The following is a 24,495-nucleotide window of genomic DNA, read 5'->3' on the forward strand; positions in this document are numbered from 1 at the left end:
ATCTTTCATTTCAGTCCAGTGAGCTGGAATGCATAGTCAAAACAAAGGCTGTTTCACTGTCCTATTACACACAGACTACACTGCGGCTACAGTCATTATTTATTAAAGAGTGATCTGTTTCACCAGCTGGACTGGGGTTAGCTGGAGTGCTTGGCAGACCTCGGTAGCAATGGTGTACATCAGCAAGCATTATACAACAGGGCTGGGGTGATGTGAAGCACAAGCGTGCCTGCCAGGGCCATCTGTTTAGATAGCTCTCCCTCTCAACGCTACCCACTCTATCCGCCGGTGACGTCTCAGAGGAGCCCCGTCCTGCCCCCCAAACACCACCAATCAGGGAGAGGTGTTTCTCAGCAAGCATGAGCTCAGAATTCCAGGCATACCTTAACAAAAAGAGCAACGCTGAATCGACGAATCTGTCTGTTAGCGTTCCCTCCCCTTGGGCACCCTCAACGCTGCTTCATGGTTGGAGCAATACTTCCAGAAATTTGGTTTTAAACAGCTAATAGTTCTTTCCGTTATTATTTCTTTATATTCTGTGATAAGTATATGTGTCTGTGAAACTGCTGTCAACCAGGCTGTGAGTTGTTTGATTTGTGCAGTACCTGGATGCTGAAGAAAGATATAAAAGGCAGAAGGGATTCGAGAGAAATGGAAGTCATGGAATGAAAGGATATAAAGGCTAAGCACGGTACCAGATAAGCTAGGTGAGTGCGTTTTTATTTTTTTATCTTTCTCACATGGTGACAATATTTCCTCTGACATCTTGTTAACGAACATGCCCACCTCGTTTCAGCAGTGGCAGCAAGAGTCGATGGGAGAAGAACGAAGCCAGAAGCACACGGGTGAACATCTTATTGCGTGTAACCTCTCCCAGAGAGTGCTGTCAGTGATGGTCAGTTTCTGCTGACCTCTGGCCCATCCACATCACTGGAGGCCTCTCCCCAAGAACACCTCACCCCTCCACGCTGCTCTCTCTCCACCAAGGCTCACAGTCGCTCTCGGGTCCAGCTGGAGGTGAAGGAACCCCGCCAGACACGCCGCTGTGATTCATTAGGACCCTGAAGAAGAGATGGGAAAGCAAATGAAGGAGTGCTGATTTAGCGGAGCAGAAGATATGGTGGAGGTTTAACAAGATCTCAGCGTACCAGCTGTGCTAGCAGCTACCCAAGGTGTCATGAAGTCGGAGTGTGGAGAGCTTTGAGCACTGAGGTTGCCATCATGGCAGAACTAACGTGACCTAACCAGCGTGCCGACACCTGTTTAAATACAGAGGGCCACATTTTCAGTAGCAGCACAATAAAATGGCATTTGCAAATGTGGAACAGGCTTCTGCTTTTGGGTAAAACCTAGATTTTAAAAAACACAGTTCCAACCCACAGTGGCTCCAAACAGCAAAAAAGTACTACCATCTGTGTTGGTAGATTTTATCAGTGTCACATGATTCAGAAACTGGAATGAAGCACAATAGCCTAATTAGTATAATTCTAAACTCCAAATGTAATTGGCAGACTTTGTAAGGTCCAAAAGTCTGAGCGGGGGAATTTCGCACTGGATTATTCTTTCATTCAGAAGCGCAATTCAGCCTGAAACAGCTTCACTACGCTCACCTGACAATGTAACAAACAGACTGAAAATGGTTTTTACAGGGGTCGTCCAAATTGGAAGCAGCAGTAGCCTTGGTAATACATAGTGCACGCAACCGTGCGTAGGTGTGTAGTTGGGGTGGGGAGAAGCAGAATGAAGGTACAAGTCAGAAACAAAACCAAACAAAGCCGAAAGCAACTGGCATGGAAGGCATGAAACATATACGTAGATGAACCAGGGAAGAGAACGACGCACAGGTGAGATGCAGGAGACGGTAACTGGACACAGGTGGACAGACTTAGGCTGGGGTGCGAGGGATGGGGGCGGAGCAGGGGGAGGGGCAACAGAGAGTGGCACGGACGAGGGTGGCACTGTGACCGTAGTAGTCCGCGTTCCGCGTTAGTCCTTAAGAGACGCCGGCGGTTAAGGCTGTGCATTTGGAGCCAACATGGGTTACCATGTAAATGAACATGGCAAAATTTACAAATTTGAAATGAAGCAAATGGAATGAGAAAATCATATTCAGATATATTTCAATTTCATACAAGAATTTCAAACATTTAAAAAATGATTTGCTTCGACTGTAAATAGATGGTTCTTCTATATTAACTTAGGAATAACTTGCATGTGTTTTTCAAAGATGATATAAAAAGAGACATGAAAATCAAAAAACAAAAGCCACATCCAAAGGGTCTTTATTTACTTGATACGTGTGCCTGCCGCTGAAAGAACTTCGTCCCTGAAGGAGTATTTCTGCGTAGCAGAATGAAGAATTTCAAATGTTTCCATGACAATCTTGCTCTGGGTGAGACCATAAGTGGGATTTTGAAAGCAGACTGAAATGAAGGTCTCACCTGTGAGTGATGTGAGAGGCTTTCATGAATAAACAGACTGTACTCCAAATTATCAACAGAAAAGATTCCTATGGACCAGCAGCCGTATGACTTATTGGGCCTGAAAAGACAGCCTTGGGAGCAATGTTCTTTTTGTTATTTGCATTCGATTTCTTGATGGTGGGTGTCACCCACACCAGCAGCAACTCAGCACCATGGGCATTCATGTAAAACAGTGCAGTCTCAAAGCCCGTTCACAAAGTGTGAGATTCAAAAGCACAGGAGACATGTTAGTGCAAAAAAAACGCACTACACCAGTTACACTGGCTTTCATTTCTGCATAGTGGCCTTGATAGATGACAACTCAACCTTGTATATCACAAGGAACATTTTCTGGAGAAAATCGATGTTCATGGTTCTAGACACCTCCCATTACTCCTGACTGTAATGTAGACTTGAGCTTCTAGAAAGGTGCATGAAAATATAATGTTAAAGTTTTTATTATTAGCACACAGTGCAACCCAATAGCCGTAGCCTGGAGAGGGTCGTCCGGGGACTCCGTGAAGCAGTCGTGAAGCTATGCTGGAGAAGGACAAACCCTCAGAGCTTTAGCAACCTTGTAATGTGAGACGTTTCTCGGTACAAAGCTTTTCCTAGTCTTCCAGAGAATTCCCAACTCAAGGCGGAGCGAGGGAGAGGAACAGCATTTTCTTGTTTCTCGTTATGTGATGTGCTGAAAAGTCTATTGTTCTCTACCCACACACACCCATTCTCCTATACCCAGGCACCCCACACCCCCCCATACACACACCCATCCACCTCACCCCAACACACATACATTAAAAAAAACCAACACAGTCCCCATTCCTCTAGTCACTGTTTTTCTCCTGCCATGCCTAACAGGTCCAGCAGTGTGAGTGCTTAATCAATACAATGTCCATTTTCAAATCAGCAGTCCAGTGGCACTCATGCCCACACACACAGAGCTGGAGTTATATGACTGAGGGCTTTAATGCCACAAATCACCTGATTACAATTACAGCTACAATTACAAAACCATTTCCAATGGAGCTGCTTGTAACTACAATTTTTGATTTTTACTATTATTTTATGATTTATAAATGCCCCCCCCCCCCCCCCCCCCCCCCCCCCGCCGTCTTAAAGAGGTGAGATGTGAAGAATTGTTTAAGGGCAAATTGGGAGAAGAAATGCAGTCTCTTCATTGTATATTCAGCTCAAGAGATGTGACTTCACCTTGGGTCAAAATTATAAGGGTGGTTTAATGATGAAAGACAAAGAAATGGTCTTTTCATTCATTCTAAGCCCTTGGGATGGACAGGGAAGAAAGAAAAGGAAGACATGGAGAGAGAGAGAGCAGAGGGGATGAATTAATGAACACTTGTGTGCAGAACACCTTTGGGAAAGACAATACAAGGTGTTCGCAGGACGTTTGTCTGGGCTGTTCATAAACAAAATCAATGGTGTATTTCCTTAATGGATAATTAAGTGCTTTTTCTTTTTTTTTTTTATTAAACCCAGGAACTATGACAAACACCTATAAACTAGAATTGAACTGCAGGCAACTGCCATCCACAGCACCCATCACCTGCTGCCTCCCGCACCGATGCCATGGAAACATACATTTTGGCCGAGGCACACAAAAGACTGCATAGGTCAGATTCCCCGCCGTTGAGAAGAAAACCTTACCGTTGATCCCCAAAATACATTAACGCCATTATCATGCTAATACATCTGAAAATAACACCACTTCCTGGGGACAAACAGAACATTATCACAACCAGGAGGGAAAAGCAGTCATACTTATGCACAGATAACCCCCCAAAACACGCTCTTATGCACAGATATCCCACCAAAACACACTCTTATGCACAGATATCCCACCAAAACACGCTCTTATGCACAGATATCCCACCAAAACACACTCTTATGCACAGATATCCCACCAAAACACGCTCTTATGCACAGATATCCCACCAAAATACGCTCTTATGCACAGATATCCCACCAAAACACACTCTTATGCACAGATATCCCACCAAAACACGCTCTTATGCACAGATATCCCACCAAAACACACTCTTATGCACAGATATCCCACCAAAACACGCTCTTATGCACAGATATCCCACCAAAACACGCTCTTATGCACAGATATCCCACCAAAACACGCTCTTATGCACAGATATCCCACCAAAACACACTCTTATGCACAGATATCCCACTAAAACTGAATGAACATTAATTTTTATTCTCACTTCTCACTATCACACACATCTAAATTAAGGTCATGTTCCAGTGACAGTAGTAAGAACACTTACCTCTGGCATTTGGTCTTAATCTTAATCTTAATTTTAAGCGGAGAAGATGCTAAACACACATGCACGCTTGTGGACACACATACGTGTAATATCCAGCCAAATAAGAATGCCGTGTTTTTTTCCTATGGTCAGTTTGCTAGCTGACAGTGAGTGCCAAATGAAGGATTCGGGAAGATGTTGCCACTGAGATAATGGCAAGGCTAATCCTAATCCTCTGTGTGTGTGTGTGTGTGTGTGTGTGTGTGTGTGTGTGTGTGTGTGTGTACGTGCTCAGTATTCCATATTCCATCGTCAAAATCAATGCTATACGTGGAGAACAGGCATATTCCATAGTTATCATTTAGAATGAGAGATTTAGAATGCAGGCATGAGGAAACCATCTAACACTCTAACTTGGTGAGAAATTGCTTGGTGCCACTCAAACACACCCCCAGCGGTCGGAGAAAAGATTTGTACTTTTGGTTAATGTTTGCATCAAAACATCCTGTCTCCTCATCTGCTATTTCACTGGTGAAGAGAATTTGAGACACACATGCCCAGAAAGCGAGACGAGAGTTCAGAGATCAAACACTGGCTGTCATATCCCTGAGACAGCGCTGCTGTGACAGGAAGCATGGAAACAAGCGTTTGATTACGTGGCGTGCGCGGAGAAGGATTCAGGCTGGAGGCTTGAGCGAGGCATGTGACAGAACAAAGCCCTCCGTAAGGCTGCCTGGACCGCAGACGAAAGCACGCCTCTGCTTTGTCTCCAATGCCGGAGCAGCCCTCCTGGCCCAAATACTAAACCAAACCTTTAAAACCAAAGCCACCAGGCTGTTCTCAGATCAGCCTGACAGAGGGGCATGTTTCATCAGTCAACCGAGCTCTCTCCCCTTCTGTTTTCTTTCATTTACACACTTATGAACCAGCTCCTCTTAATCCGTATGAACTGATTATCTCCTACATTTCCACCCAGCAGGTTTATGAGTCAATAATAATGACTCCAATAAGAATCTTAAATTCTAGTGGCCCGAGGAAAATGAGGCACTCTGTAGAGATCGAAGTTCATGCCACAAAGTAAGACTAATTCCCTGATGCATGGTTTGAGTGGGAGAGAGGACAGTGCACTTTGACTTTCCTTCAGGTTAAAAACAAAACATGGTGTTATGGATGAGCGGGAGCTCATGAGTCCACTGCAGGGGCTGTGTGGTAGCCATGCAGTCTGTGACACTGGCTGCTCTGGTGATACAGACTGCTCTAGTGACACTGACTGCTCTGGTGACACAGACTGCTCTGGTGACACTGACTGCTCTGGTGACACTGGCTGCTCTGGTGACACTGACTGCTCTAGTGAGACTGGCTGCTCTGGTGACACTGGCTGCTCTGGTGACACTGACTGCTCTAGTGAGACTGGCTGCTCTGGTGACACTGACTGCTCTGGTGACACAGACTGCTCTGGTGACACAGACTGCTCTGGTGACACTGACTGCTCTAGTGAGACTGGCTGCTCTGGTGACACTGACTGCTCTGGTGACACTGACTGCTCTAGTGAGACTGGCTGCTCTGGTGACACTGGCTGCTCTGGTGGTACTGACTGCTCTAGTGACACTGACTGCTCTGGTGATACTGACTGCTCTAGTGACACAGACTGCTCTGGTGACACTGACTGCTCTGGTGACACAGACTGCTCTGGTGATACTGACTGCTCTGGTGATACTGACTGCTCTAGTGAGACTGACTGCTCTAGTGACACTGACTGCTCTGGTGAGACTGACTGCTCTAGTGAGACTGGCTGCTCTAGTGACACTGACTGCTCTGGTGATACTGACTGCTCTAGTGAGACTGGCTGCTCCGGTGACACTGGCTGCTCTGGTGAGACTGGCTGCTCTGGTGTCACTGACTGCTCTGGCCACATCTCTGAATGAGGCAGGCGGCAGAATGCTGATATGCTACATCAGTCATAGCACTGACATGCCACGACTGACACTCAGGTGGAATTGAATCTGCGTGCTGCTCAGAACTGACCTGCAGAGCTCCGCCTGGACATTTGACAACTTTAAAAAAAAAAGTCTTATTTTGAGTTCCGGACGAAAAGAGAAATAAAGGCAGAAGAACTGTTGACTGTCATATGAACTGTATGGGGGATGAGTTCAGTTCAGATTGATGGGAGGCAGACCATCTGCTTTCATTAGCTTCATCAATATATTTGATCAGAATACAGGCTGACATCCTTTGCCCTTGAGGAAAGAGATACGCAGAGGCCGCTTCTGATGTTCCGTTAAATGGCTGTAGGGTGCCGTCTGTTTTCACAAAGTCATCATTTATAGTTTGTGGAAACAAAATAAGATGGCAACTCTCCGAGATCACTGGTGCTGTCAAATGAAAAATTTGCCTTGCATGTGAGGGCTCAATAAGAAAGGGCCGAGAAGAGCCCTGTAATGGATCGAGTTCAAGGCTGTCACCAACTCAGGATCCTTGAAGTGTGACTATGAGTCACTATACAGAGATCAAATGGCAAAGCAATCTGATTAGGAATGGTGCGACAATGCGTAAAATAAGATACGGTACATCTAAGTGGGCGTCTGATCATTTCATTGGCTGAAATTTCATTCAGATGTGTGCAAAGGTGATCGTGCCAAAACACTCAAACCACTGTCTGTACCTCAGTATAGGTCCCAATATAAGGTAAAAACACTACACAATGCTCATAAGTCAAACAGGCAGTCAGTTGCTATATATGACTTTAATTCACTAACAGGTCTGCACTTTAGCACTAGTGTTTGTGTGCATAACTAGAAGACAAAATCTACAAACAATGGACCCAAAATGAAGTTTAGTGGTCCGAACAGCAAACCTTTGGTCAGAAAATAAACAAGAAAAAAGTGCAGTGCCACCATTTCATCATCGCTGCTCTGTGGAATTCACTTGCACTTTCACTTTTTTATGCAAAGACAAAACTGAAAAAATTTAAATGTTTCATCATAAAATTAAATCGAACACATCTCTGGTGTGTTGAAAACTGTCAATTTACTTGCTGCTGAGCCCATTAAAAGCATTTTAATATCATGCAATTTTGGGTTTGGCCCTGTTTTTTCCCAAGAGAGTACAGTACCCTTAAGAACCACCTTGTATGTTTTAAAAGGTTGAAGTAAGAGTCAGGGCTCATCTCACTCATCCTTACAGCTTCGTGTACATAATCCAGTAAAAGTACAGTGGTGATAATAATCGCCTTGAAGTTGTTGTTCAATCAGTATTCAGAAGTAAAGTGTCAAAATGGTTTCAGTTCTGGTTCTGAATATGGATCTTTTTGCTCCAGACCAGTGCAATCAACAGAAACCTGGCAGAATACCATAGAAGAAATAGTTCTGTAAATCAGGATCTTAGAATTGTCTGCTAGCTCATGAAGCAGCATCTCTGTCCAAATTCCTGATCAACGTGAACAGCTGAACAATGAGCATGAGCAGGACTAGCAGGTAAAGCACATGGCAGAGCTGAACAGAATTGAAACCCTTCTACTATCAGCTAGCACCATATCACTCATTAACACATTCGTTATTGCAGATTTGAATTGAGATGCTGGTAATGAGAGTGTCAGTCTGACAGCTCTATTCACCCAGCAAGTCCCACATGCCTCGCCCTAAATTACTCTGCCACTGTACCCCATCCCACATGCCTCGCCCTAAATTACTCTGCCACTGTACCCCATCCCACATGCCTCGCCCTAAATTACCCTGCCACTGTACCCCATCCCACATGCCTCGCCCTAAATTACCCTGCCACTGTACCCCATCCCACATGCCTCGCCCTAAATTACCCTGCCACTGTACCCCATCCCACATGCCTCGCCCTAAATTACCCTGCCAACATACCCCATCCCACATGCCTCGCCCTAAATTACCCTGCACTCTCGGCATGGGCACTCTCAGCACGGGCACTATGAGGACAACACTCTTTACAAGGGCATTCATAACATATGCACTCTCAGCATGGTTACTCTCGACACGGGCACTCTTGATATGGGCAGTCTGGACACGGGCTCTCTCGACACGCGCGAAAGTGTTGGTGTGTTCCCTGAAGAGAGAAGAAGCCTCAAGGCAGGTGAAGGCAGGTGAAATGGGACATGACAGGCCCAGAGACATCCTGTCAAGACAAAGCATGAGGGCTCGTGACTGCAAAAAGCGGCTACCTCTGTAGTCTTGCCAGAATGATGTCCAAAGTCATGTTCTCTAGCACATCAGTGACAGCATGGGTGAGGCAAGGCTATCGCAGGGAAGCCCCATCTAATTTATAATTAATTAATAAAGTCTGTACAGAGTCAGTAGCTGAGGTGAATAAATAAGTCTGTACAGAGTCAGTAGCTGAGGTGAATAAAGTCTGTACAGAGTCAGTAGCTGAGGTGAATAAAGTCTGTACAGAGTCAGTAGCTGAGGTGAATAAATAAGTCTGTACAGAGTCAGTAGCTGAAGTGAATAAATAAGTCTGTACAGAGTCAGTAGCTGAGGTGAATAAAGTCTGTACAGAGTCAGTAGCTGAGGTGAATAAATAAGTCTGTACAGAATCAGTAGCTGAGGTGAATAAAGTCTGTACAGAGTCAGTAGCTGAGGTGAATACGGCCCGCATGCCGCAGGTCAAGGAGCAGGACGTACAGACTCGTGCGACTGTGAAGGAAGTTTATTGACGTACACGGAAGACAACGGCACTCACATAAACGGTGAACACAAAAACATGAAACGTCGTGAACACATATACTAACATTAACATGGGAAACGACAAACGCACACCAATCTAGCTAACGGCTGACAAAGCAGCACTCACCAAGATCGGTTTAAATACACACACAAACATTACACACTGAACCATAAGCAGGTGTGTGCAGGCAACAGAGGCGTAGATACAAACAAGAACACGTCGCGGGCTGTGTCATGTGACCAGTGGGGACCGGAGCAGTCCGTGACAGAATGCAAGAAAGAAAAATAACGAATGTATTAGAAATAAAAATGAAGACAAAAAAGAAGCAGCGTTAATGAAGGAGTGAACAACTGAATGCTAAAAAGAAAGAAAGAAACAGAAAAAGGAAGGGATAACAAGTCCCTATCAAGTTGAAGATGTCAGCCTTAACTGTCTCTAGGAAAGCAGCACCTTTTTAAAATCCCCTACTTAAGGCTGACCTGCCAGCGCAGAACAATGAAGACAGATGTGCTTCTCAGAGCCCAAACAGGGCCAAAAGTTGTGGGTGAGGAGCACCTCCCGCGGTCATCTGCTCCGCTCTGCCAGCAGAATGATCCAGCACCAGCTGGAGAATTACGCCAGCTTAGAGTCAATAAAGCACAGGTGAGACACCTGCCACAAACCTCCATTATTCATCCGTCAGGCGCCATGGCGGGTTCCGGGGAGATGTGTTCCCTGTATCCTGCTGTGGGACCAGATTCAGTCCGGCCCTAATCGTGTTAGAAGGCTAAAAGCAGGACTGGGCTCAGTTCAGTGTGACAGGGTGACTGCTGCAAGAGCTTTGAAGTGGGACCACAACGACTTTGCCATGGTGCATTGCATGATTGGTCACATGACATGGGGAGAGCTCAGACTTTGAATGAGTCTTGTTTGTTTGTGTTTGTGTGTGTGTGTGTGTGTGTGTGTGTGTGTTCGTTCATGTGTTTGGTTTGTGAGTCTGTATGGGTGTGTGACAGTGTGCTTTTATGTCTGTGTGTGTGTGTGTGTTTGGTTTGTTTAAGAGGTTGCATGGTTGTGTGTCTGTTTATGCGTTTGGTGGTCATAGTCCTGCTTCTCTGTTGTACCTGCTCATTGGGATCTGCAGACGAGCTCGCAGAGGTGCATTGTTGGTTTGTTTACAGCTTTGTTTTCTGTGCTTCCCCCTGGATGATGGAGAGTCAGACATTCTCCTCTTTTGTCTCAGTAAGTGGTAAACAGAGCTGTGAGTGCACTGCAAATAGGCCAGCAGACAAATGAGGAGGGGCAGATCAGGGCGGGCAGGAGGAAAGAAGAGAAGAGTAATGTCTGGACTGTGATTTGTCACGCTACAGCTGGCTCGCTGAATCCAAGCAGCTGTGGAGAGAGGGCACCTGTGCCTCACGCTGCCAGAGTGCCAGCCCAGCGTGGGGGGACGACCTTGTCTCCTGCCAACCTGCTCACTGCCTCCACAACCCCCCACCCAAAGGTCTCACCAAGAGGAGCAGAGGAGCGCTGCTGAGATGTGGTGACCTGCTTGTACCTGCGTGGCAGCAGTGGAATACCAATGCCCGGCCCCGTGCGAGAGCACCCCAAGGACAAAGCTCATTCAAAATCGCCAGCAACTCTAATGTGTTTGCCTATTACACACAGGAAGACTGTCAGGCCGTGGTATGGACTGATATACCGGTGTGACCGCGGTGTTTCACAAACTCCAGATTAGAACACACCAGGTGGAGCTTTCTGTTCTAGGATGATCAAAGAACAGGCTTCCCTGGACAAATCCGACCCTGAACTACTCTAAGAGGAGCCTGGAGTGTGAACAGTATGAAAGGAATCCGCTAAAGCTGGGGACGGGGGGGGGGGAGAGAGAGCAGGCCCGGCGAAGCTGGAGAACGACTAGCAACCTCCTATTGCTCTACTCTCCGACCAAAAGCACACAGACATAAAAGAAAAAGACAAAGAGAACGCGCGAGAGAAAAATAATAGCGAACAGAGAGACGGGGTAGATGGGGTAGCTAGATGGGGTAGTAGCAAAGACAATATACTGAAATATATAGAAAAGGCAAACAACCTGAAGACTCCTAAATGGGGCAGAAAGAGAACAACACGGGCCCCGCGCATTGCCAACATGTTTCCGCAGACTACCGAAGACTGATTGCAACTTTGCCAAGCCAGAGAGTGCGCCTGCATTTTAAAACTCGGCCCCTCATGCGCAAAGTGGCCGAGTGGAGTGCGGGTCCAGGCAGCGCCTGCTCTGGGCCTGTAATCATACTCGCTGAGACATAAGAGGGAAAGTGGGGTTCTTGATCAGCGTTGCTATTCTGAACGGTCTGATGCATGGAAGCCCCACTTCCTCAGAGCAGCCAGTGCCCCGAGCAGGTGCACCTCTGGCAGGAAATACTCATTAATAACCTGACGGAGGCACCCCCGTCTTCACAAAACAGATTAGTAGGCACCTTCAAACAAGGTTCAAATTAATATTCATGCCGTTTGGGGGGAGCTGAATACTTCCGTTAGCCAAAAGTGAGGATGGGAGGACTGAGAGAGAGATGAGAAAGAAAGCAAGAGAGAGAGAGAGAGACAGAAGGAAGGAGAAAGTGACAGAATAGATTAGTTGTCTCCACTTCTCCAGCTGGGTGCACAAAACAATGAATCAACATCAGGTGACTAATAACAAGCACAGAGAAATCAGCACACTGGGCTCTGGACTAAAATTCATTTTTTGCCTTCCAGTCTTCACAAAAGGCTTACATAAACAAACCTAAATCTGTCCATGGCTGTGCTCTCTGGGCTGTAATTGTGTACAAGGGATTGACTCACAGTTCACTATACAGTTCTAGCTACAGACAATGCAGGTCTTTGGAGGAAAGACTAGATGAGTTCCTCTAGTTCCTGTTCTGTGATACAGCACCTAAATCAGATATGATCCTTCTGAAGTAGGAAGAGATGCAGTGTTTATGTGGTAAACACGTTCAGGCTCTCCTTACGTCCTGGCAAAACCTCCGGGGTTCTTGTCAAGCTCACCCAAATCTCACAGCACAACTGACTGAACGATTCGATAAACACTCACTGCTCCAGCAGTAGCAAAGCAATATATTTATGAACAGTTGCTATCTGAAGTGCTTGACTTCTTGACAACCTTGTAGTTTATTTTTATAGGTCAGTGAGGGGTCCTGTTGCAGTGAATGCAGCCATAATATTTGCAGACTTCTGAGAAGGGGAGAAGCCCTACTGAAAACGTCTACAGTCCTGATCAAAATCAGTCACTAAAAGCAACAGCTGTTTGGAGAAAACGTCTTCACTGCATCTGCGGTTGTTCTGTCTATGAGGAAGGGTCATGGGTTATTACGGCCATCATCAAAAAGTAGTTCCCCACACCAAAGAACGCTCATCAGGGGTATCACTGTACATCAGGGATATGACTGCACATCAGAGGTATTCACACCAGGGGTGTGTGACTGTACATTCACTGTGCATCTCCCAGCATTTGAAAGCAGATGACTCATGATATGGGGCTCCCATCTATATTCCCACCACGTCCATACATTACTATTATTGCCAACGTCAACTGCTCCTACATTACAGATATTCTACACATAATTGCTATCTCTTAATGACCCTAAGTGTCACTCATTTAACCTAATTAAAGCAGTGTGTTTGGGCTTATGTGGGTATTTCAACAATACTGAGGGCATTTAGAGTCATGTTACTGTAGTGATGAGAGTTATTAATGGGATTCTCAAGGAGCAAATCAAGCAGTATTACAGGTGAGTGGACTAGACATGGACCCTGTTACAGGTGAGTGGACTAGACATGGACCCTGTTACAGGTGAGTGGACTAGACACGGACCCTGTTACAGGTGAGTGGACTAGACACGGTCCCTGTTACAGGTGAGTGGACTAGACACGGACCCTGTTACAGGTGAGTGGACTAGACACGGTCCCTGTTACAGGTGAGTGGACTAGACACGGACCCTGTTACACGTGAGAGTGGACTAGACATGGACCCTGTTACAGGTGAGTGGACTAGACACGGACCCTATTACAGGTGAGTGGACTAGACACGGACCCTGTTACAGGTGAGTGGACTAAACATGGACCCTGTTACAGGTGAGAGTGGACTGGACATGGTCCTTGTTACAGGTGAGAGTGGACTAGACATGGTCCCTGTTACAGCTGAGAGTGGACTAAGCATGGACCATGTTACAGGTGAGTGGACTAGACACGGTCTCTGTTACAGGTGAGTGGACTAGACACGGACCCTGTTACACGTGAGAGCGGACTAGACATGGACCCTGTTACAGGTGAGAGTGGACTAGACATGGACCCTGTTACAGGTGAGAGTGGACTAGACATGGACCCTGTTACAGGTGAGTGGACTAAACATGGACCCTGTTACAGGTGAGAGTGGACTAGACACGGACCCTGTTACAGGTGAGAGTGGACTGGACACAGACCCTGGTACAGGTGAGTGGACTAGACACAGATCCTGTTACAGATGAGTGGACTAAACATGGACCCTGTTACAGGTGAGTGGACTAAACATGGACCCTGTTACAGGTGAGAGTGGACTGGACATGGTCCTTGTTACAGGTGAGAGTGGACTAGACATGGTCCCTGTTACAGCTGAGAGTGGACTAAGCATGGACCATGTTACAGGTGAGTGGACTAAACATGGACGCTGTTACAAGTGATGGACTAGACATGGACCATGTTATAGGTTAGTGGACATGGCCCCGGATACCAAACTTACACTTTCTTAATTTTAATCAAATGACACAGGTGCTCCTGCGCGCTTTTCCTACAGTAGGCATCCTGTGATTGACAAATGTACCTTAAGCCACTTTCACAGTACATGATTACATGCAGACACAGACTTCTGCTCTCATAGGCATGTTGAGTTCATGAATTGGGTGTTGGGTTAATTAGGGCCATCACATCAATGATCTGTTCTGTTTGCTCTACATTTACGGCATTTAGCCGACGTTTTTATACAAAGTGACTTTATGACTGAGTGCAACTTGAGCCACTGAGGGTTAAGGGTCTTGCTCAGGGGTCCAACAGTGGCAACTGTTGGCAATGGTGGGGCTTGAACCAGCAACCTTCCAAGTACAAGTCAAGTACCTTAAACTTCAAGTACCTTCACTCTCATTTTACCTTCTTTAGACTCCTTGTTGTATAAATTTGTTGCCTTTTATTACTAAGCATTGATACTGATTCTGGACATTTGGTACTGATTTTGAACGTTGGTACTGATGCTTGACGTTGGTACTGATGCTTGACATTGTTACTGATTCTGGACATTGTTACTGATGCTTGACATTCGTACAGATTCTGGACATTGGTACTGATTCTGGACATTGGTACATATTGTGAGAAATCTGGCCCTCAGTTGAAAGTTAGCAGTACAGAAGCATTTCACTGGGTATTGCAGCCAGGCGAGGAAGAGAGATGACTCAATCAGACAGCAATGTCCTTGTCAGTATGCTGCACACACACGGTATCATCTGCTACACAAAACCATCTCGCCTCTAACGAGCAATACTGTTGATTTATCTCCAGCCATGTCTGAGGTCATTGTCATGGAGAAGTTGAGTCACCATGGTCACATATTGCAACATGCCGCTCCTGACCGGGCCCTGCTGGATGCTGCTTGCAAACATTTTGGGACAATATAAGCAGACATAATTAAGGTGACGGTGAACTGTGTACTGCCTTTCTATTCAGTTTCCTCAGAATCACAAATGCTATTGTCATGACAGTCAGTTGCACATGCTGTAATGTCTGCCTTACAGGTCACAAGTGAGGTACTAGGATTTGATTATTCATTTCTTTGTTTTGTGTTTTTACACTCTAAGACAAGTATCCCATATATGCATCTGATAACAAAACTTTGGGAGGCGTATTTATGCAACTCATATAAGATATTTTATATTCCAGTTAACTGTTAAAATGATGTTCTAATCATATTCAAACAGTACACTGTACCTCAGTTAGCTGGTCATTAAGAGATGTTAAGCACATGTATTTTTCACTTAAAACAACAACAACAACAAAAGATATTCCAAAACGTTTACTTGGATCGGTTTCTAGGCTACTTTCTCTGATACACACACACACACACACACACACACACACACACACACAAGTCTGCTGTGGAAAGTGTCATGCCTAATTTATGACTACTAAAAGCAAAACTCAAAGTAAATTTACAAAAAAAAGTTATTTATGTAAAGCATGGTGTTCTATGTGAGTTGATATTAGGTAGTGAACGTAAAGTTCTAGTTTTTATAACAGCATAACTTCATTACATTCATTTAACACAATATGTGGTCATTAGGAGAGGGAGTGTGGAACAGAAAATGCACATACACATATATACAGCAACATGACAGTTATATAAGGTGACAGTATGTGCTGTTTTCTGATTATCTTTTATCTGTCTTTACTAATCAAACATGCTTTAGTGTTTTAATTTAAAAAAAACATTTTCATTGTAGTGCTCCAGGATTTATGAAGGCCACTTTCGATATGTGCACTATAGTCTATTACGGCATGAACAACTGCTTAACAAAGCTACTGCTGACAGCAGGTCAAGCACACTGAACATGGAAAGGTGTTTAGGATGCAATCATAACCAAAAACAAAAGTCCTTTATCTTCCCACCTGGTGCAGGAGCAGGGGTTTTATCTGACGTGAGCTAATGAACTAGACAGCAGCAGTATATTTGGGAATTGGGTGTGTGTGTCTGTGCGCACATGTGTGTGTGGGTGTGTGTGTAGCAGGTGAATTTGGGGTTGTCCAAATTCTTCCTTGCATTGCCTCTGTGGGTATTAGTGACTGGAACTGATGAAATCAGAACTCAAGGAGCTGAAGATCTTCACCTGCAAAATTATTTTTACATTTCTCAATTTCAAAGCTCATTCCCCAATACACCTGCTATCCAAAAGATGGGTTTAGTAAAAGTTAGACAGCTCAAAAAGTTTCCGTAAGATTATAAGCGTGTCAAGTTAGTGTCACGTTAAAAACTCCAGGTGAGATGCTACTGCATTGCATTTGAGGGTGCTAAGGTATTACTGTAATTTGCCTCCTTACTTCATCGCCTGGTGGCCTCTGTGATTCTATCCATTCATATTCCTAATATACGACCTAAATCTCCAACACACAAACAATGTTCTCTGTGCACTTGTGGGCTCCACATCACACTGATGTGCCGCGCTGGGCCAAAGTGACCGCTGGTGACAAAAATGGCTTCTGCTGGAATCAATTTGGAACGGGAGCCAGGTGAGGGAGCGAAAGAGAGATGGGGAGTGCTTCTGCGTTACTAGAGCCTTGAAGAGGAGGATTGCTGTCTTGGGCTGACAGCGTGGAGCAGGGTTTGGGCTTTTGACGTACCTGCTGAAACGAAAAGCTCCCCGTCTAATATAGGCAGGAAACATGCTGGATACGTAATTAAAGTATTTATGGAAAAGGGATACACCATGTTCCCTGCAAAGGAATGTTTTTAATTCAGGAATCTGCATATTGAATTTACCAGCAAGATATCGTCGTCACAAGATCAGCAGTTATTCTCAGAGATAAATGGAATGACAATAAGTAATTGTGAGCAAGGCCAGCTTGACTTGAATGGCAATACATAAAATTGAATTGCCGTGTCATAGCTGTTAAGTAAAGTTTATGACCTTGTTTATGATTTTTTTGAATGAACAAGGCGTCCTATCCCAGAACAGCCTTTTGTCCCTTTTGGTTTATGTTGCTTATGGAGGTGCACTCTGTGCACACACACTTAAGAATGCAGGCTGCACGGCAGCAATATGTGTGTGCAACAAACAAACACAACAACAAAAAAGTCAGGACTAAAAATCTTTGATAAATCCTTGATTCATTTGCAAACATTTGAATTGACAGCAAAAAGATTTTTAAATGATCTTCAGTGGAATCACTTTTTAGTCACCCATCCAAGCATGAAATTCCAGACCAAGTGTCCGTCTCAGGAATGAATGCCATCTTGTGGGCAGCTGTGCTTTTAGCTTGACGTGTTCATCTCTCAAACCAGGCTCATTAGTGCCTTCACGTTGGAAAGCACTACAGCAAGGCAGTCGTTAATTCTCTGATTCCACATTTCATCTTCTTAAAGTACTGTGGAAAAGAGAAAAAGAGAACCAGAGCCTCCCGTTGTGCAAATGGGCATTAAGCTCATTTCCAACGCTCATCACATTCATCTTTAAACTGCGAAAGCTAAAGGCTGTGTTAATATTGTGACTTTTTCCATGCTTTTCTCAAGCAGTTAAAACACACGGGCCATGAATGGACTGTAATGGCATGAAACAATGTGGGTAAATGCACGAAGACATACTGGAAACATGTAAACGTAACATTGAGGGAAAGGCTAGGTGCAGGCCAGGTAAAACAACATTCCACTTAAAAACTCAGTAAAACACAAACATGTCCAAATGTCAGAGTTATGCAGATGGGGAAGGAAAAACATGAAACTATTGAATTGTTTCCAAAATGAGAATTGCTATTTAAAAATCGTGGAAATTTGACTGGCTGTCAGAAGTCAATATGTTATTTTCAGGCGTTCCACTGTAGCTAGACACAGCCTTACCATCAATAGTGAGGTGAAGTGGAGCAAACAGAACCTGAGGTGACATTAGCAGAAGGCTGTGCTCTCTCCATTAGGAAAATAAAGACGAGTATCCAAAATCTCAGCAGCTCAAGGACACATAAAATAAAGACCTGAAATGAAAGCATGAAAGGAAGATTTCTCTGACAGGAGACAACATGTTTTGTCCTCATCTTCTCAGGCACATCAATAATTTAATCTCACGGAACATAAAAGGCCATAAATGAAAATAAAGCAGCATTCAATCTATCCACCAACAAGCATTCGTTTCCATTACGCTCGCCTGATTTGCGTGTGTCTCGGCCTCTTCTGTCTGTCTGCCTCTGCTCTCTCTGACCGTCAGAAAAAAATTAGTCTGATATTCCTTGTTTCTGTTCATAAAGCTTCTCCTTCCAACTAACACGTAGTCCCCCGACAGTTCTGAGTCACAGCCCGTCCCAAAACAGAAAACAAACAGGACCATCGGAACCTTTATGCACTGTTTAAATGGAGACAATTTGGTCTGACCAGACACTGAACTAAATGAAGGAAGCACGGTGTGTGTGTGGCAAAGAATTGGATGCCGGTTTGGAATTGCAACAGCGTTAAATAAAGCATGTAAAAGTCATTAATGGCGCTAATTCAGCTTTCCATTGCATCTTTGTCATGTTATTTTCCTGGGTGAAAAATAAAAGCTTTGGTGAAGACTGTTATAGTCAAAGCAGTCCATGTAGGAAAGCCACGTGCACACACACACACACACACACACATAACTAACCCACTTTAAAGGCGTTTAGTGTCATCCCCTGTGTGGACACCTGCTATGGGCTGTGAGTGCGTGAGTGTGAGTGACAGAGTGTGAGGGTGAGAATGATTCCTGCCACACTGGAGTCATGTCAACACAAAATACACAGCAGAGGTTCCTACTGGGCCAAATGAATAACTGTCAGATTACATTTGTCACCTAGAATTCCAAAGGCTCTATAAACGGGGAGTACATCAGTACTGATCAGGGATCAGCTTCTGCCCCCATGTTGCCGCTGGGTGCTGAGAGACTATAGATCTGAAATCAGTTTTGCGGACCCAAAAGGTCTTGACTGGAAAACATTGTGCCTTGTCACACCTCTGCAATTATTTGAATCACTGGTAAAAGTGTAATATTTTATTAATATTTTTATTTTTCATTTTGGTAGTCAAATATACGCCTATTTAGTAAATCTCACTTATTTAATATTGTGATATTAATTTTGCAATATTGTGGTGTAATAACTAAATCAGTGTAAGTATGTTCCCAAGATAGTGTTCATTTCATTTAAACATATTCTAATTTTCAGCTAAGGAAGGCAGAGCTAGTATAATATTCCACACACTGTAATAAACAAATCTCAATGAAGAACAAGCTGATATAGTCCACTGGTTTGCCCTGTCTGAGGCCTCAAAGAGGTTCTGAAAATATCAGAATCTCCTTGTTAACATTTTTAAACTTATGATATTATTTTACACTGAGCATCTGTAAAAATAATAATAATAATAATAATAATAATAATAATAATAATAATAACTCTGCTTCACTCATTTAAAAATAGCTTTAGGTCTGTCAACTGTAATTCCTACTCTGAACATAATAGTTCAGAGGCCTCACCTGTATAAGTAGGTGTGGCTTAGTGTTTTGGTCGGTCTAGGTAACTACTTTACACATCCCTAGGACATCATTACAAACTGCAGCTACACTGACACGTGCTATCCATCAGCAAGGACTACTGGCATCACCCTGTTGGCTAACAGTATTATAGGAGCTTACTTTACAATGCAGCCAAATACCTTGACAAATCTACTCGAATGGCCACTCTGAACGTGTCAGTTCCTCCTTCCTGCATATTAAAGGTGCATAAGGTGCATTTTATCTATAAAACCTTTATGCAGGTTCTTAAAATTACTTTATTTTGCATTTGGGCCAAATTATTTTTCATTCTGTCTTTCCATCCGATTACTAACATAGTTGAGAGGATAAAAGTCTGTGACTGTGCTGGGCTCAGTATTCAGAAGCTCAAACTCTGACTTTAGGAACCTCCTGCACAAGGAGGAGGGCCTCGCTGCCTGTCAGTTATTATATCTGTGCACACTGAAGGGGAGGTTAAGAGCTAAGCGTCCTTGGAGGGAGGAGCACTGGAGAAAGATGGAGATGGAGCACGTGAGATTGGACGGAGGGGCTTTGGAGAGGGGATTAGAGGGCGTGGGACTAGAGGGGAGGAACAGACTGCTTTGGTGGCCTGGTCTGGCAGAAGTTTACATTTACATTTATGGCATTTAGCATAAAAAAAGTTAGCATAAAAAACATTGAGTGCTGTAATTTTAATATTGAATGAAATCTATGATTCTGTCAGCAGTACTGGCAATTTGGGTGAAATGAAGGGAACGTTGTGTTTGCACTAATTTTAATATGAAAGTAAATTTTCTCTACCACCCTGACTATAAGGTTCTCTTTGGAGATTCATTTACCTGTGAAATGCAGTAAAATCATCCTCCTTGCTGTTATTTTATCTAATCTATCTTCACCTGGGCTTATTATTTATAGCAGAGCTGCAGGCAAGACTAGGAGCTCATTTAATAGTCCCCTCATTCCATCAGTGCCTTCATTACGCCACCACATCAGCAGGATTTACTGCTAAGATTTAGGAAATTTGCCCTCCTCTGTGTCACTGTTCATCCTTCCAAGTCACAATTACCTCCATCAAGTACTGTGGTTGAGGCGCTGGGCACCTGGCACTCACGTTTCAGTACCAGCTTCAGTACCATACTGCAGAGGAGCTGAAACCTTGGTGCTCATCCAAGCTGTCAGTGAAGTTCTGGTGTGGAGTCCTTGAGCCAGGAATATGACACAGAGCCTGTGACTGTATTTTGTCTTCAGAGAAATGGACCAAAACCTGTAAAAACATCTCGGGTGAAAGGCCAACAGAATATTAAGAAAGTACCTTCAGTGCGGAGAGTTATTTTCACGGTCTGTTACACAAGTGTCATCGTGATTTACGAATGAATCAAGGATGATTTAGGTTGGATTTACTACTCCGGAAAATGACACGCCAGAGCCAGCAGATCATGTTTTTATAAATGGAATATGTTTACATTTTTTTCACAAATGGCACATGTTTAGATATCGTAACTCTTTGTCTGGTTATGTTTACACAACATTTGGCTAAGACAGTTACATCTGGAAATTTCCTTTCCCTCATGGAGTCTTGGAAACTGCTGACTTAGACTGCAGGCCAGCCATGACCGAGCAGATGTCTGCGTTATACTCTGGAAGGCCACGATCCCTGGAGCCAAGGCTTTCCTTCAGGCAACAGACATGGACACAGAAGGTGGGATTCTGGTGTTGGCTGAAATTGTCTTTATATTATAACCCCTTTTGTCATTTCCTGGTTCCCATATATATAATGGATCAGCTTATAACCTCTCCGTTCAATTTAGCTCTTACATGTTCAATAGCACTTTGGTGTTGGTCAGTAGCTATCGGCATCATGGGAAACCCTCAGGGAACACTGTGGGTTAGCTGAGAAATGGGAAGACATGCCACAGAGGAAGAGGACATTAGGGCGTAACAGAGGAGCCACTAACAGCATGAGTCTTAGCCCCGGAGGCATGGCTTCACCCAGTCTTCTACTCAAGTCTAAGTCACTCGAATTAATGGCGGTGAACACTAAGTGAGAATAAGAGAGTCTCTTATTAACTATGACAGTGTAGATTTCCTAAGGTAATGAACACAAACGCTTTGGTGCAAATTGCCTTGCAGGGGCTGTGACGTTTGCAGCCAGCCCTGTTGCAGATGAAGATGAAATAGCCAACGTAAGTTTCAAATGTGATTCACACCCAAAAGATAATTTGCCAGTACTGTGTTTCCAGTAATGACTTTGCGTGGCGTGGAGAACACACAGTCTCTCTCCCTTGCCTTACATCACCAACACTCAACAGCATGAAGAACAACAATGCCGAGCTAACAGACCTCACAGGCAAAACCCAATATTACCGTTCTTGGTAAATGGAGCTTGAAGGTGTTCATCTACAGTCAGTGTGCATACACTGCAAATTTGAGGCTCTACAAATCCCGCTTTGTTTCTTAGATTTGGACAAGCTGAATCTTCAAATCAATTTGAACAGATATGCCTGTACTGGACTTAAATGTGATATCGGAGCCTAACAATCCTGGCAAGATTATCCCCATCTAAATATTTAAATATATGAATCTTGACTAGATTTGAATAGATTTGAATATATTAGATTTGAATAGTAAATCAGGAATACGGTCTATTCTAGATTTAGACCTTCTGTCCAAATTGTACTCAGCAAGAAATTCATACAGGCAAAGATGCTCACATATGGGACCCCTTTGAAGTAATTGTTTTTTTTTTGTTTGCCTGTTTGTTTGTTCATATTATTCATTCAAATTAATGTCCACTATGAAAGAAGAAAGAATCAGAAAGAAGCCAAACGAGCGCCACAGCTCCTGTACGAACTTTCTGCAACGAACTGACGCCCTACTGAGATAAGCAGACACACAGAAAAGACACTGCAGCTGTCGTCGGCCTCCCTTTACAATGTTCATCGCTGCTCATTTTCTGACCACAGCACCACGGCTGATCGAACGTTATTTGGGTGATGGCGATTTCTCAGCACTGGTACGGCAGCGGCAGGGCGCGTTGTTCGGAGTAGTGACAGAGTGGAGGCATGGTGGTGGCCGTCGCGCTGGAATACGTCGATCATTTTTACGCGTGTCATTGTCGTGGCTGGGTTGAGAGGAGAGTTGACAGACGGCTAACACAGACTGGCAGAGGATGACATACAGTCTGCCTGTACACCCGCATCTAATGAAGCGTGACGATATAGTAAACGGAAAGTACAGTTTTATTGTTGTTGCTGTTGGCTGAAGGTTGCCATGACAGCACTCATACCTGTGTGATAATGATGGCAGTGTATTGGAACGTTTGAAATAGCAGTGAACTGAAGGCCAGAACGCTGTGCGTTCATCCTCACAAATGTGGCACCTGGCAATGGCGTGTCCACCTTCAGTATCTTTGAAGATTTTCACCGAGGAGGCATCTGACAGTGTCTAACCATGCCTTAAGCGTGAAATACATCCAAAATCTGTCACATTTTATACAGCGTAAAATTCATGAATAGCAGAGTGAATTCAAGAACACAGTAATCAGGCTAATTAGGTCAATTTAAGCACTTGTTCTCCAGTTGGAGGAGAGGTATCTCATGGGTCTGCTTATGAAATATTGGGGCCATAAACTTTAATGTTCATTGATACTGGGTCCTGCTTCTGGTATCTGTTCTCTGATCTCGATTAAGCACAGACACAAATACACACAGCTACAAACTCAGAAACAGTTTCTTCTGGTGAAGTCCCCTCACGCGAAACGGCAAACACGCAGCCCCTCCTCCGACCACCTGATATAAAAATGACTAACAGGTACAAGCGTACAGGGACAACTCAACAGTGCTGTGCATGTCTCTGTGCGTGTGTTACAGCTCACCATATGTATGTGTTTCTATCTCTTGATTTCTGTCTGTCTGCGTCTTTTCATTTTGTGTGTTTGTTGGTGTTTGTGCTCACGTAATGCGTCCTCTCAACAAATTTCTCTACCAATACCAAAGAACTCTGCAGATCACTTATCTCGTTCATCCTCTTTTCAGTTTTCCAACCATCTTGCCATCTTGTAAAAATAATTTCATCATAATTATATAATTATTGTAATCATTGTAATTGGCTTTAATAAAGCCTTTCATCTTTCAATTAGTCCATTCAGCCCTTACAGATCCAGACATTACTAAACGATGAAGAATCCATTACATTAAATGTTGAAAAGACAGAGCAAACAAGACAAAACAAGGAAACAAGAATCAAATGGCTTTGCGGCTTATGCTAAGTGTACGACACAATGGAAGAGGCTAAATGAAGTCAGGCAGAACTGCTAGGCTGGCTGGCCATGAACAGAATAAGGCACTTTTTCCCACTTTGGCTTCAATTTTGCAGTTTTGCAGGTGAAATACCAGTCATATCATAAATGAGTCCGGCACAGAGCAAGAGAGAGAGATAGAGAGAGAGGAAAAAGTGCAATTGAGACAGAAAATTTGCCTTGTGGTTGTAATGAGTTGGCCTCCATTTACACGCAGCATGGATCCTGGAGCATGCTGGGTAAACTGAGAGCCGTGACTCAGAGACTACACTGGAAATGCAGCTGTGTTCAGAGAAGAGGGCTAGAGGACTGTCGTCAGGTATTACTGGAACACCCTGCACAATGAGGCCAAGTGCATCACACACATGCACGCACACAGACACAACGCATCCCACCCCGACAGGTTCGGTTTTTAAAATCACTGAAATCTCTTGCTGTAGCATGTGACATCAGCAGCCTCTCTCAGGATCAGAGCATTCTCTCTGGGGAGATCAAGCCCTCTGTGTCTG

General features: G+C 44.2%; 1 long non-coding RNA gene across 1 annotated transcript; it reads right to left on the reverse strand.

Annotated features, from left to right (window-relative positions):
- Window positions 1–704: 704 nt before the first annotated feature.
- On the reverse strand, window positions 705–10,224 carry LOC145643511 (uncharacterized). The gene is made up of 2 exons (XR_014115953.1): window positions 10,090–10,224; window positions 705–1,061 (listed from the first exon to the last, which is right to left on the reverse strand). It is a non-coding gene; the product is annotated as an uncharacterized LOC145643511 (long non-coding RNA).
- Between the last annotated feature and the right edge of the window lie 14,271 nt (window positions 10,225–24,495).

The sequence above is a fragment of the Electrophorus electricus genome, chromosome 13, assembly GCF_041902795.1.
Source record: "Electrophorus electricus isolate QZ-2024a chromosome 13, ASM4190279v1, whole genome shotgun sequence".
Taxonomy (NCBI): Eukaryota; Metazoa; Chordata; class Actinopteri; order Gymnotiformes; family Gymnotidae; genus Electrophorus; species Electrophorus electricus.